General features: G+C 34.1%; 1 protein-coding gene and 1 non-coding gene across 5 annotated transcripts in view; one reads left to right on the top strand and one right to left on the bottom strand.

Moving 5' to 3' along the window:
* Positions 1 to 12,154, bottom strand: part of Nachra3 (nicotinic acetylcholine receptor alpha3 subunit) — a 75,059-nt gene that overhangs the window by 34,750 nt on the left and 28,155 nt on the right. The gene's annotated exons all lie outside the window — the stretch shown is intronic.
* Trnan-guu (transfer RNA asparagine (anticodon GUU)) lies at positions 722 to 795 on the top strand. The gene has a single exon. It is a non-coding gene; the product is annotated as a tRNA-Asn (tRNA).

Consider the following 12,154-nt stretch of genomic DNA (forward strand, 5'->3'; position numbering starts at 1 on the left):
TTCATTGAAAATATATTGATTTCAGCGCTCAATACAAACGCTGTTTGATATAACGGTATAAGAATAAATGTTATATGTGATTTTCCAATTTCGCGCATTTCAACATCACTCACCGCAGGTCGGCCTGTTTATCGGATTTATTTTCGCGGGATATGCTTGGACAATTACATGCCAATTTTGTATATCCCCATTGTCGCGGACTATAAAAGAAAAAACAAGAAGAAAAAAAAGAACATCACATCGTTCGCGATGATGAAAAAGAAAAAAAAAGAGAGAAATTGGCTTTTTTGTCTCTCATCGCATGGACTGACGTACGATCAATAGCAAATATAATACTTTCTGAGACATATGATTTGTTCTTACGAATAATCAAATTGATCGAGTGATATATTCACGATGCAAGCGTTTATTAATTTTTACTTTTTTACTTATAATTAAAATAATTATATACAATTTCGCGCGCGTTATCCATTTAGTTCTAGTGAACGAACAATTACAGAATTAATTATTTTTGTTTTCAATAATTAAAGAGATTTATATAACTTCTAATATAATATACATAGTTAAGGAAAAAGTTATTCCATAATCCTTCTAATTTATGTTTATTAAAAGAATTTATTTTAAAATATATTACCGCAATAAATATTTCCATTATATCCATTTAATCAATATGTTCGATCGCACTGCATATTAGAAATACCTAAGAGATGGAGATCCGTCAGCCTCCGTGGCGCAATCGGCTAGCGCGTTCGGCTGTTAACCGAAAGGTTGGTGGTTCAAGCCCACCCGGAGGCGAATATTCTTTTGTACTGCAGCAGTTATGAATCGTGCAACAATGATGTTCTTTAAATAATCCATAAATAAACTACAAGTGAAATACAAGACCATTTTTTTTATTTTTATAACCGATCAATATTAATCGATTATGGCACAGAGACTCACGAGAAACAAATAATATACTTTAATTGTTTTTATTTAAAAAAAATATATTTAACAAGATCTTTATTTTTGACAAAGCTAAAAAGTCGAGAAAAAAGCGAAATGTTACATTACTATTTTTAATATATTTATCGTTGGGAGAGATCGATATATGCACGTATGCACGTTAGAGATATTATTCTTTCGTCGAGAAAAAAAGCGAAATGTTACATTACTATTTTTAATATATTTATCGTTGGAAGAGATCGATATATGCACGTATACACGTTAGAGATATATTATTCTTTCGTCGTTAGTTCTTTGTCAAAATATTTCACTAAAAATGCAATGATTCAGCGTAGTCAGCATGTCAGAAGAGCTCATGAAATATTTACGGCGAGCGGATCGAACTTTGCAAAACCTATCTAGTCGTGTCTTGATCGCGAGCACGTGCACACAAAATACACATCACACACATTCTCTACAAGTATATATTCAAATAACAAAGAATATTTTATCCTTTCCTCACTAGATGTCGCAGAGAACTGAGCTAAACTCGTAAGTAAGATTCATTCAGAATACTATATAAGAGAATTAAGAAGGTGACAAAACTGGTCATCAGTAAGGATATTTACTGATCAATACAGCAAGTGATGAGTTATCGGAGATGATCCATGATTAAACTCCACCCTGTAATCGTAGTAATCGCAACTACGGTTTTCAGGAATTCTGATGCTGTCCTGATGACTGAAACTTTTTTTCTCATATACTCTAATACTTGTAAAAATAAAAAGTTGTTTTACGATAAAAGCAATTTAATTTTATTTTACAGTAATTAGTAAATTTTTCTTTATACTCTTCATTTACTCTTTATTCATATTTAAGATGCATATCCAATGTAAACCTTAATATTTGTATAAAAAAAACCTCTCACTCAGTAAAATTAAATGTGGCAAATAAATTACGTAAGTGTGTAGCAATTTATATTATTAATTGGTTCTAATGTAAATGTAAATATATCCAAATAAATAGAAAACTACCTAAATAACGAGTATGCATGTGCATGCATGTATGTGTCAAAAATTGCATTACATTAAACATGCATACAATTTTTAATTAAACCTTTGAACAATTAATTAAAATCGCGGCATTCATTAAGAATTCTCATAATAAATTACAAACGTGTAAAATTGCTATTAACATATGCGAATTATATCTTTTCATAAATATATTTAGCAAATTTATCAAATAACAATCATATATATTATACTGAGCGATTGTGTTTAATCACAACTTTGGTCATTTTAAGATATCTAATTTTTCTCGTAATATTGAGGGAAACTGTGTTCGACAGCAAAATCACGTTATCGTGAAACCAACGCAATGCACGCAGTTGCATGGCAGTCGGTTAACCAAAACTCATTAGAGGGCAACGTCGGGTGCGTCACGTGTCCGGAACACGCGACATGTTCGAGGGTTATCACGGAACGAAATAAAGCGAGACAGAAACTAAAAGACAATAGAGCGAAAATTCACGTGTTTCTCATTCGCAACAAAAGTTAGAAGACAGCTCAAAGAAAAAGACTCCTCAATATCCGGTGAAAAAAGATTTCCAGTCGTATGGATAGTCGCCGAACTGTTACATGTGCAACGCTGAGATAACAAGTGCAGTCAAATTTTACATTCGCCGAAAGTTACATATTCAAACATTGGAGGTTTGCGCGGTCATGTTTTTATGTAATAAACAAAACATTTCATCCATATTTTAATATTAATCCGGTTTTATTTTTTTATGCAATTCTATAGCCCGATTAAGAGCTTGAACTAAAAAAATGAATAAAAATAAAAGTTTGAAATAAAAATAAGATCAAATGTCAATAAATTTAAGATAAATAATCATTTACATTTATAATATATTTTTATCCATTATTTATTCATTATAGCATATATTTTTTTATCCATAAATTCCGTTTCTTTTCTAAATTTTTTGGCAAACATAATCATTTTCTTTCTGTGAATATATCTTTTAGACGAGGAATCCCTTTTCTCGTGTCCCTCATGAGTTGCAACAAAAACGAAAAGCCTAGAGCATTTTACAATGGAACCGACTGCCTATCAATGTAAACTCCCGATCGTTCGACAAACTTCATTTTGGGATTCCGCGCGTTTGATCTGGCGCGAGTCAAAAGACTGGGATGGCAAAGAGAATAACGAGCCGGTGAAGAGAGATAAAGGAAACGAACGAGGAAACTAATTACCTGTGAAGCCTCGAGTCCAGACCAAAAGAACGAATACGAAACGATCACGAATATCACCGAATATCAATGAGAAGCATTATTTAATTAAAATTTTCATAAACTATTATTTCTCTTATTAAAAGCATACAAAAATTAATAAAATAAACATTAAGAATTTAATAAAATAAGTCTTAATTAATTAAAAACATTAATTAATCAGAACGATCGCGTGAAAAACGCGCGTGCAAGCCTTGTGATAGAACGGAGATTAAAAAGGAAAAATAAGATAAAAAAATACGAGATCAAGTGTTCAAGTACTCTGGAAACTTTCATTGTATGCGCAGTCGAAAAATGGCGAAGTAGGACGACGGAAGTATTTAAAAAAAAAAGTGAAAATACATAGGGGTTGTAATTCTATACCCGTTTCTCTCTCGTCCCCTCGGGACCATAATTCTCCGCTTTCCGCGAAAATCTCACCTCGCTCGAGCGAAAGTTTAGTTAACTCTCAGCGATCTTTCCTTTGTTCACAATACTTCTTTCAGTATTCTCCCGTTGCGAACACCGTTTGCGTTTCATCTATCTCACGTATCCGGCTTCGAGTCGATATTACGTTTATCGGATGTTTCGGGAAAAAAAGATACACAAAAGAGAGAAAGAGAGAGAGAGAGAGAAAGCGATTTTCTAGGAAGTGTTCGATTTCAAAGTTAAACCGTTTGGTTTACGTATTACCACACAAAGACTGGCAATTTTCTCTTTCTCTTTGCCGAATAGCCGGGCAAAGCTTTCAGCCACTTTCCCACCCTTTTGCCGAGCAGAGAATCCCTTCCTCTCTCCTTGGTACCATACTTAAATCGTCGGCGCAGCCTCTTTAGCCGCGGCTGAAGCTTACTGATAGGCTTCTCGAACCGGGCTCGATTGCTCCGATCTTCTTTGTCACGATAATGACTTTCTACCTTCGTCTTCTTCCTGGGGCTCGCATACGTGCGGCGTCTCCACGGACACCATTCTTTCTCTCTCTAGGAATTTTTTAGTATCTACTTCTCGAGTAACCCAATTTACTTCCAAAGATCGTCGTCATGGACGATGGATCTCCACTTCGCGACTTAGCGCGCCCTAGTTTCATCGATCTCGCGTTTTCCCTCATCCATCGTTGTAATGTTTATGTCAGGCGATTGTACGAATTAAAAATTGAGTAAACGATCGACAACGACGATTGAACGTTTGATAAAATATTCTCTGCGGAGGGGAACAATATTTTCGATACACGCTTTCGAACTTTTAGGAGAAAAATTTTCTCAAGTTTGTAATATACTTTGAACTTATTCAAGACCAAAAAATTATTTACAATTATAGTTTAATATTTTAGCTGTATATTCTACATTGTAATGATTTTCGTAGTATCCAAAAAAATATTCGATTTAGTACCTAAATAAATTTGTCTATAAAATCATGCTTACATAATTCATGTATACGACACTAATTAAGTTAATAAATAAATAGCGTGTATTTAATTGAAAATAAAAGAGATAAGATTAGTGAAAATATTCTCAAATATATTCCCGATTGCTCTAGGGCTTTTCGAAAACTTTGAACCCTTTGTGGGAAACTTTCCTATAGGCTCGCCGGTAATACTATTAAAGCCGTTTTCATCGACGCGCGTTCTCGCTATAGAATATTTTCTGAAAAGTTACAGAACCAGAGTATAACACGATTTGGAAGACGGGAAAGGGAAAGACTGCTACAGCATTACGGGAGTAAGCGTTACGTGAGATCCTAAAAGGCCAGGGTGGTTCTTGAAAGAGAGATGCTACGAACGAAAGCTACGACACGCTGACAAATTGAGTTTTAGACCCTGCCGGCCGTGTCTTTCCATTCCGATGGATTTTTCCCACGGGTCAATGGAACGGCTTTTCCTATGGGATATCACGTACGCCTTCTTGCCTTTCGCAAGGGGACAACCGATGGTCATTTTTCCCAGAGCATCGTTCAGTAAGTCACAGTGTTAAATTGAACATGATGAAACGTAATGACTAGCTTTCATCTCTGAGTCGTCTAACGTATCGTAATATGTATCGTAAAAATGGAATATACGAATAGGTGCCCCTGTTCAATAATTCGCGATTTATCGTATATTATGAAAACGTATGAGTGACGGTAATATTAAAAAAATATATATATTTTGCAAGCCTAAAATCTTATATATTCTTCAAATCAATCACTTTCTGCAAAATATAATATGGAAATATAACTTGAAAATAAAAGTCTTTAAGAATAAAGTTGGAAGCAGAATGTAAAAATTGAAATTGTGATTAATATATTTTTTGTCGAAATCTCATATTAAATAATGACGCCAATAGAATTAATTAAATTATAATAAAATTAAATTTATATTCTTAATATTTAAATTATAAGATTTATTCTTTTTGTAAATGATGAATTAATTGGAAAATTCTATCAGAGAAAGAGAATTCTGGAAAATATAAATGCATTAATTATTAACAATATCAGCTTACAAAAATAATACAAGTATTAATATTTTTACGCAGAAAATATTAATATACTTGTGTTAATTTTGTAAACTGATATTGTTAATAATTAATGCATTTATATTTTTCAGAATTTTCTTTCGCAGGAATTTTTCGCGATTAATATACTCCTCATAAAAAAAGAAATGTGATAATTAAATCAATTCTAATGTCGCCATTATTTCGTTACCGCAAAAGCACGCTCATTTTTCTTCGAGGTAAGTCGGTCTCGAGGGGACTAATAAAATCTCCAGTGCGGGCACCGCAAAGCCGGAGTCTATGGTTCCGATCTGAAAGAGTCACGCCCCGTTTGCGATTACGACCGGAGTCACTTTATCTTGTTCTATGCAGCCGACTAGATGGCAGTCATCAAGACATACCAAGTTTGCCTCGTAGCGTGATAACAAGATGAACTTTCGGCCGCTATGCCAGATAGTTGGAGTGATACATGGATCATTAGAGGGTCAGGCCGCTCGTTATCGTCGACGGTTATCATCGGCTCGCTCTGATAATCCAGTTCTGCGCAAACCTGAGCGCTCGTCGCGATGAAGCGTACGGAAATTTCGCGAAGAGTAATCGAGAAGGTGGGTTTGCCTAGTGATATCATATATATATAGTGGAGAATTCGGTTTTCGTCTGAAATATATCCCCTTACAAGTGCGAACTCGCGAACAAAACTCGTCTACAGATCTCGACTCTCTCAACTGTTGTTAAATGTTTCATGTACCACGTAAATTTCTACCGAGATCTCCCGTATTACTCGATGAAGTAGATCATTTTAAGTATCTCGACATATACCACAAAGTATAATCATCGTCATACATCTTATCATATATATTGCTTAAAAATTTGAAATTCTTTTTACAATTAAAAAAAAGTTCTTTTTAAAATATAATTATAAAGGTTTTAATTATTAAGGTTCTTTTAAATTTTTAAACTATTAACACAATTCTCTCATTTTTTTATTAATATGCGATCACAAATATTCGGATACGATTTCATGTAAAAAAAACAATCTAGAAAAACACAACAATAAAAGCAGATAATTTGCAGTATTTTTCTAATTGTTCTTTTAAAATTGTAAAGAAAGTTTCTTTCATTTATCAATCGTGATAAAGTTTTACTGAATGTCGAAACTTTGGTCGTGCTTCTGGTTCGTTCAAAAACTCTCCGAAACCCCATTATGATGAATAAATGTTCCCGATACGGAGATTAATTACTCTCAAGACGTGCAAAAGTTCTTTCAAAGTTTTTTTATCGAGATCAACATTTTCTAAAACATTTGTGGAACGTAATTAAATTTTACTCACTTAATTTCAAGCGGTCCTGTTTCTTTGCATCTCTAATTTCGAAAATCTCGATTAAATTATAATATATTAAAATATATATAAATATGTATATATATATATATATTAAATATAAAAGATTGATATTGAAATTAATTAAGGCATGCATATTAAAATATTGCAACAGCTGTCAGTTTTCGACACGTTCCCTAATGAAGAAGATCTCAAATCGATCGAAGAGTCTCTCATTGGAATTAATAAGGCAGAGTATTTTGGATACTTCTGTGTACGGCATACTGTTATTCGTGCGGAAAGCCAATTGTGCGATTTACATGCATAATTCATCGAACGGTACTTCGCAGCTGTGCTCTCTTTCAACGGAAACGGCTCTCAAAACTCTCCGAGAAAAGTGAAAAGCGCCCCCCTCCCTCTATCTTTTCCGTTTCATTTTTTTTTCTCCGTCAGGAGAGAAACGGGGAAACAAATCGGCCGCCGAGTAGACAAAGTGTACGATGTTGCCAGCCGCCGCATTTTCGCGCAACTTTCGTAGCGCCATTTCGCCCGACGAAACTTCAACAGGATTTTCATAAAGCCGAACGTAGGGTCGGGAACAAGCCGGTGATTCGCGAGCGGTAAGAAGAGGGCAAAAGGATGAAGCAGCGAAATGGAAGGGAAACTTTGCTATCTACGTCGTGAAAACTCACGGCATGAGTTATCTCTTTCTTTTCTCGGTCTCGATTTTCTCGAGGAATCGCAAAAATCTTCGAAACTCTGATCAATTCTACAAAGTTTGTGTATCGTTAGCAAGAAGGTTAAAGTATTTAACGATATTTCTCTTAAATTTGAGATATGCGACCAGTCGACGGCTTAAACGCGCAACTCGCATTAAATATAAATTTTTAAAAGAAGAGTCTTTTTTAACATTTAAGTAAAGATTTAAATCACTTTCCGTTTCGGCTCCCCGAAAACGGGCAACGTATATCTTTACTTCATCCCCCCAAATGACTTTTACAACACAGTATAAAGGATGTAATATTGCGGTCCGACAATACATTGCGGACTTACTTCTGCGGAAAACACTGAATCAAGATGTAAGTAGACTTTTGCAGACGTGTGAAAATGACTAGCTTCAAGTGGATTATTTATCAAATTCACTTTCTTGAATGAGATAATTTTCTAGGAGCAATATACGCGGAAATGACGAGGAGAACCAGAAAATACGAATTATACAGTTTCAGTCTTTCCAATAGTTTTCTCGCTTATCTTCCTTCGGTTATTTAGCTCTCGACATTCAATGCAATAGTATAGGATAAATAATGCGAATAGAAAAGAAATCGATAGTAAAGGAGGAGTTTCGGATAATAGTGTGAATAGCACCTGCGATCCGCGAGATCTAGGCGCCATCCATCTACGTCGTCGGGGACAACTCGTTCAGCATATCAATCGTCACTCCGGTCGTGACGAATGGCACAACGAGCCGAAAAATATGGCCTCTTTATTATTCACTCTCTTTTTCTTCCTTTTCCTTTTCTCCCTCCTTTCCTTTCTTTCCCGCCACGTGATAGATAAATAGACAAACGATGCCGTCACCGAATGCTGACGACTAAAACGAGCCATTTCGAAGTACCGTATCCCTGAGCGCAAATAGGCGCATTATGACTATTGAAGAAAATATATCGCGTGCAATCGAAATCTTTTGAAATATTTTCTAACATTTAACGAGAAAGGAGAGAGAGACAAATTTTAAAAAATCTAACTGGACGATTTAATTTCGAAAAAAAAATGTTTAAGTATAGAAATCTAAGTCGCTAGAAAAATATATATTTTCTTTGTGAAGATTAATTACAAGAATATTAAAGTTGATTTATTTATAAATAAGGCTAGGAGAAAAACATCCGATAAAATTATTATTTCTAAAAATGATCTTCATCAAAGAATATATGAATTAAAAACGTAAGGAAAAAAATTTTAACATCAATTAGCACTGTGCACTCTGTGCACATTGCATTGTTTTCATTACAATTTCTTCAATTATCTCAAGCGGTTAATACTGTTATTCGTGCATAGAGAGAGGTAATCGATTTGCTTGAAAAGCATATCATATTCGAGTTATCGTTCTCGTGACGATTCCTGTTTCGGTTTCCAATTTTCTTTTTGTCGTGTCGAATCTGGAACACGCTCTTCTTTCGATCGTTCATAAAGTTTCAATAAAATTCATCCAGGAACGAATGGCTAAACGAACGAATGGCTCTTTCTCTCTCTCTGTCTCTCACTCCGCGCTCTCTTCCTCTTCTTCATCGCCCGAAACAAATTACCTCTGTGTAGACGTTCGAACTACCGAAAGCTATTACGCGGCTTCACCGGTGGAAATTTCCGACGAAATGTAGACCTAAACGGCTCGATTCCGCAGATAGGAGGGACACAGTCAGCCAACCATGCACTGAATCGTCGCTTTAACTCGCATGTTTAACGAAGCGGTACGAGTCTCATCTTCACGACGATAAGAATATTCGATCAAGCAGCATCACGAGCAATACGAAATTTCGAGAGATCGGGACAATTGAAAGAATGTATAATTACTACAAAAATTATTTTATAATGCATATTGATGTTTGTATGTTTTATATGTTTCAGAGAATGAGAATATTGAATTTCTCTAGTAATTCTACACCGATATTACATTTACATAGTCATAAACCTCATAATGCTGGAAATTTAATTACTAATTAATTGTCAATAATCTTTTAATTATCAATAATTCAAATTAAATAATCAATGTTATTGAATGTTAAATATAGATTATAATCGAAATTTTTATTTTTTTTTATAATATCAATATTGACCTAAGTCAAATCATGTTTATATTGTCGTAAGTATTTATACGAATTGCTTTTCGATCTTACTTATTAGATTATAGAATCAGCACTTATATAGAACCAGACAATATTTTTTTAATAAAGACACAAAAAAATGTTTTATACTAGTTTTAATTTTTCTGGTATAGATATTTATATATTTAATGCACTATGTTTATGTGTATCTTACATTGACATTATAACTTCTTGATCCAATTTTATAAAATCTTTTAAAGAATTTAAAAAATTTAAAAAAATAAAATTTAATTTTAAATATATATTATCCATGAATTATTAGAATTACTAAATAATTAAAAACATGTTAATGCTTCAAATTATACCCATATTATAGAATTCAAATAACTTTAATATTTCAAGTATCGAACGTGATCAATTATTAAAATAAAAGGAAAAAGGTTATTGAAAACTAGCTCATTAATTTCTTGTTTGAATCATCACCTATTGCGGATGCAACCAGGCCAGACCTTTTTACCTTTCTGTAAGCATACTTGAATGAAAAAGTTCTACGGTCAAACTAAAAGAAGATTAAAAACTTGAATTCCGGAGCTAGTACTTGTTTCTTTCAGCATTATAGAAGAAATCTGTGTGTGTGTGTGTGTGTGTGTGTACTGCGTGTTGAATACCATATTTTTTGTAATTTTAAAACTTTCTTATTATTAACTATTATATATATTTTATACTTTAAAATGAGGTGTATTTTTATTCATCTTTATTTCATCAGAAAACCCGAGAGACGCTCTACACTTTGATTTACAAGACCGCGGACGATGTTTTGTTTAAAAATCGGAATCACGTATAACAGTAAGTGTTAGATCAGGCGGCATGGAAAGCTCTCACGTTCGTGAGAATTCTCAAAGGAGCGGTATACCTTATAGAAGAAGCCTTAGACGAGCGCTGTTCTTTCTGACGTCTCTCGCGTGCCCAGGGATTACGACACGATTTCCAACGGAACTAATTTGCCGCGACTCCCCGGAATTTCCGCAGTAACAGATGTCTTCGAGATCTTTGAAACTTCCGACGTGCCGTATCAGCAATGACGTAAACTAACGCTCAAGTACACCCTTACATTACAACAGATTTGTGGTATCCTTCAACTTTTACCTTTGTTAACGTCGATCTCGATTACCCCAACGAATTACTAATTTTTTCTTTCTTTTTTCTTTTTTTTTCCGCTCTTACTTCCCCCTTCTACTTTACACGACATCTACGGGGTGACGTTAGTTGCGCCACTGCGCTATAGAAAGATAGGTAGAGGCGCAGGTGGGCGACATTAAATATTAATAATCATCTGCCGCGGAGATATGAATCTTTAACACGATTTATCCCGTTTTATGTTTTATCTCCGAGACTCGCCTGCGCTTAAATTAAAAACAAACTGTACTTTGTTTTCCCAGGATTTATGTGAGATTTATAATATATATGTGTGTTTATTCGACACATTGTTTTCTCCAACCGTTTATTTATTTCTAGCAAAATTAAAGAACTTATTTCCGGATTGTTTCAAATTTATATTTAAACATGAATATAACAAAGCTTTTCATAAAACTTTGTAACACGTAATTTGCACAGAAAAAAAAAAAAAAAAATTTATACTCTGTAATTTCTATTCTTACAAAATAGGATCCATTCTCTATGAAGATATATATACATATGTACATATAACTTATTTTAAATTGTAAGAAATAAAATCCCTCCACAAATTCACGAGTAAATTTATACTTTTATACCGTGACGCAAGTACTTAAGTATATATTGAACAACGAAGACCGTGGCTGCTGTTTCTCTCTGATGTCCGATGTGCGATCGGATACTGTGTGCTATGATCTTCATAGAGATACGACAACGTTCGTATACGCACATGTATAGAGAATGGTCTCCCGCGGCCTATTTTATGTATTTTCACTCTCATCCTCGTGCCGTAGCTCTTTCGTCGTCCCCTTTTCATCGCGCCGCTCGTATAAATTCAGGTCAGCCCCGGTCATTGCTTTTGCAGCAGTGTACATTTCATCCCCCGCGGCCTCTTTAACTCTTCCACTATTCGACTACCCCTTCGTGAACTCTCGCCCGTTAAACTTATTTCCAATAAATAAATATATATATATATGTGGAACTCACAATAAAATATGTAAAAATATTCTATACATCGTTCGTATAGAATGAAAATGAAATCGAGAGAATCAAGACTCAAGATGGTTTTTAATTATGCTGCATAAGCATGAATTTAAATTCAATTTTCTAATTCGCGAATTAAATGTTAACACATACATTGCATTTCTTTCGAAAAAATTTAATAAATCTTTAAAATAGATTTA

Source organism: Prenolepis imparis, unplaced genomic scaffold, assembly GCF_030444845.1.
Source record: "Prenolepis imparis isolate NDT839.2.m4 unplaced genomic scaffold, iyPreImpa1.0 SCAF_5, whole genome shotgun sequence".
Taxonomy (NCBI): domain Eukaryota; kingdom Metazoa; phylum Arthropoda; class Insecta; order Hymenoptera; family Formicidae; genus Prenolepis; species Prenolepis imparis.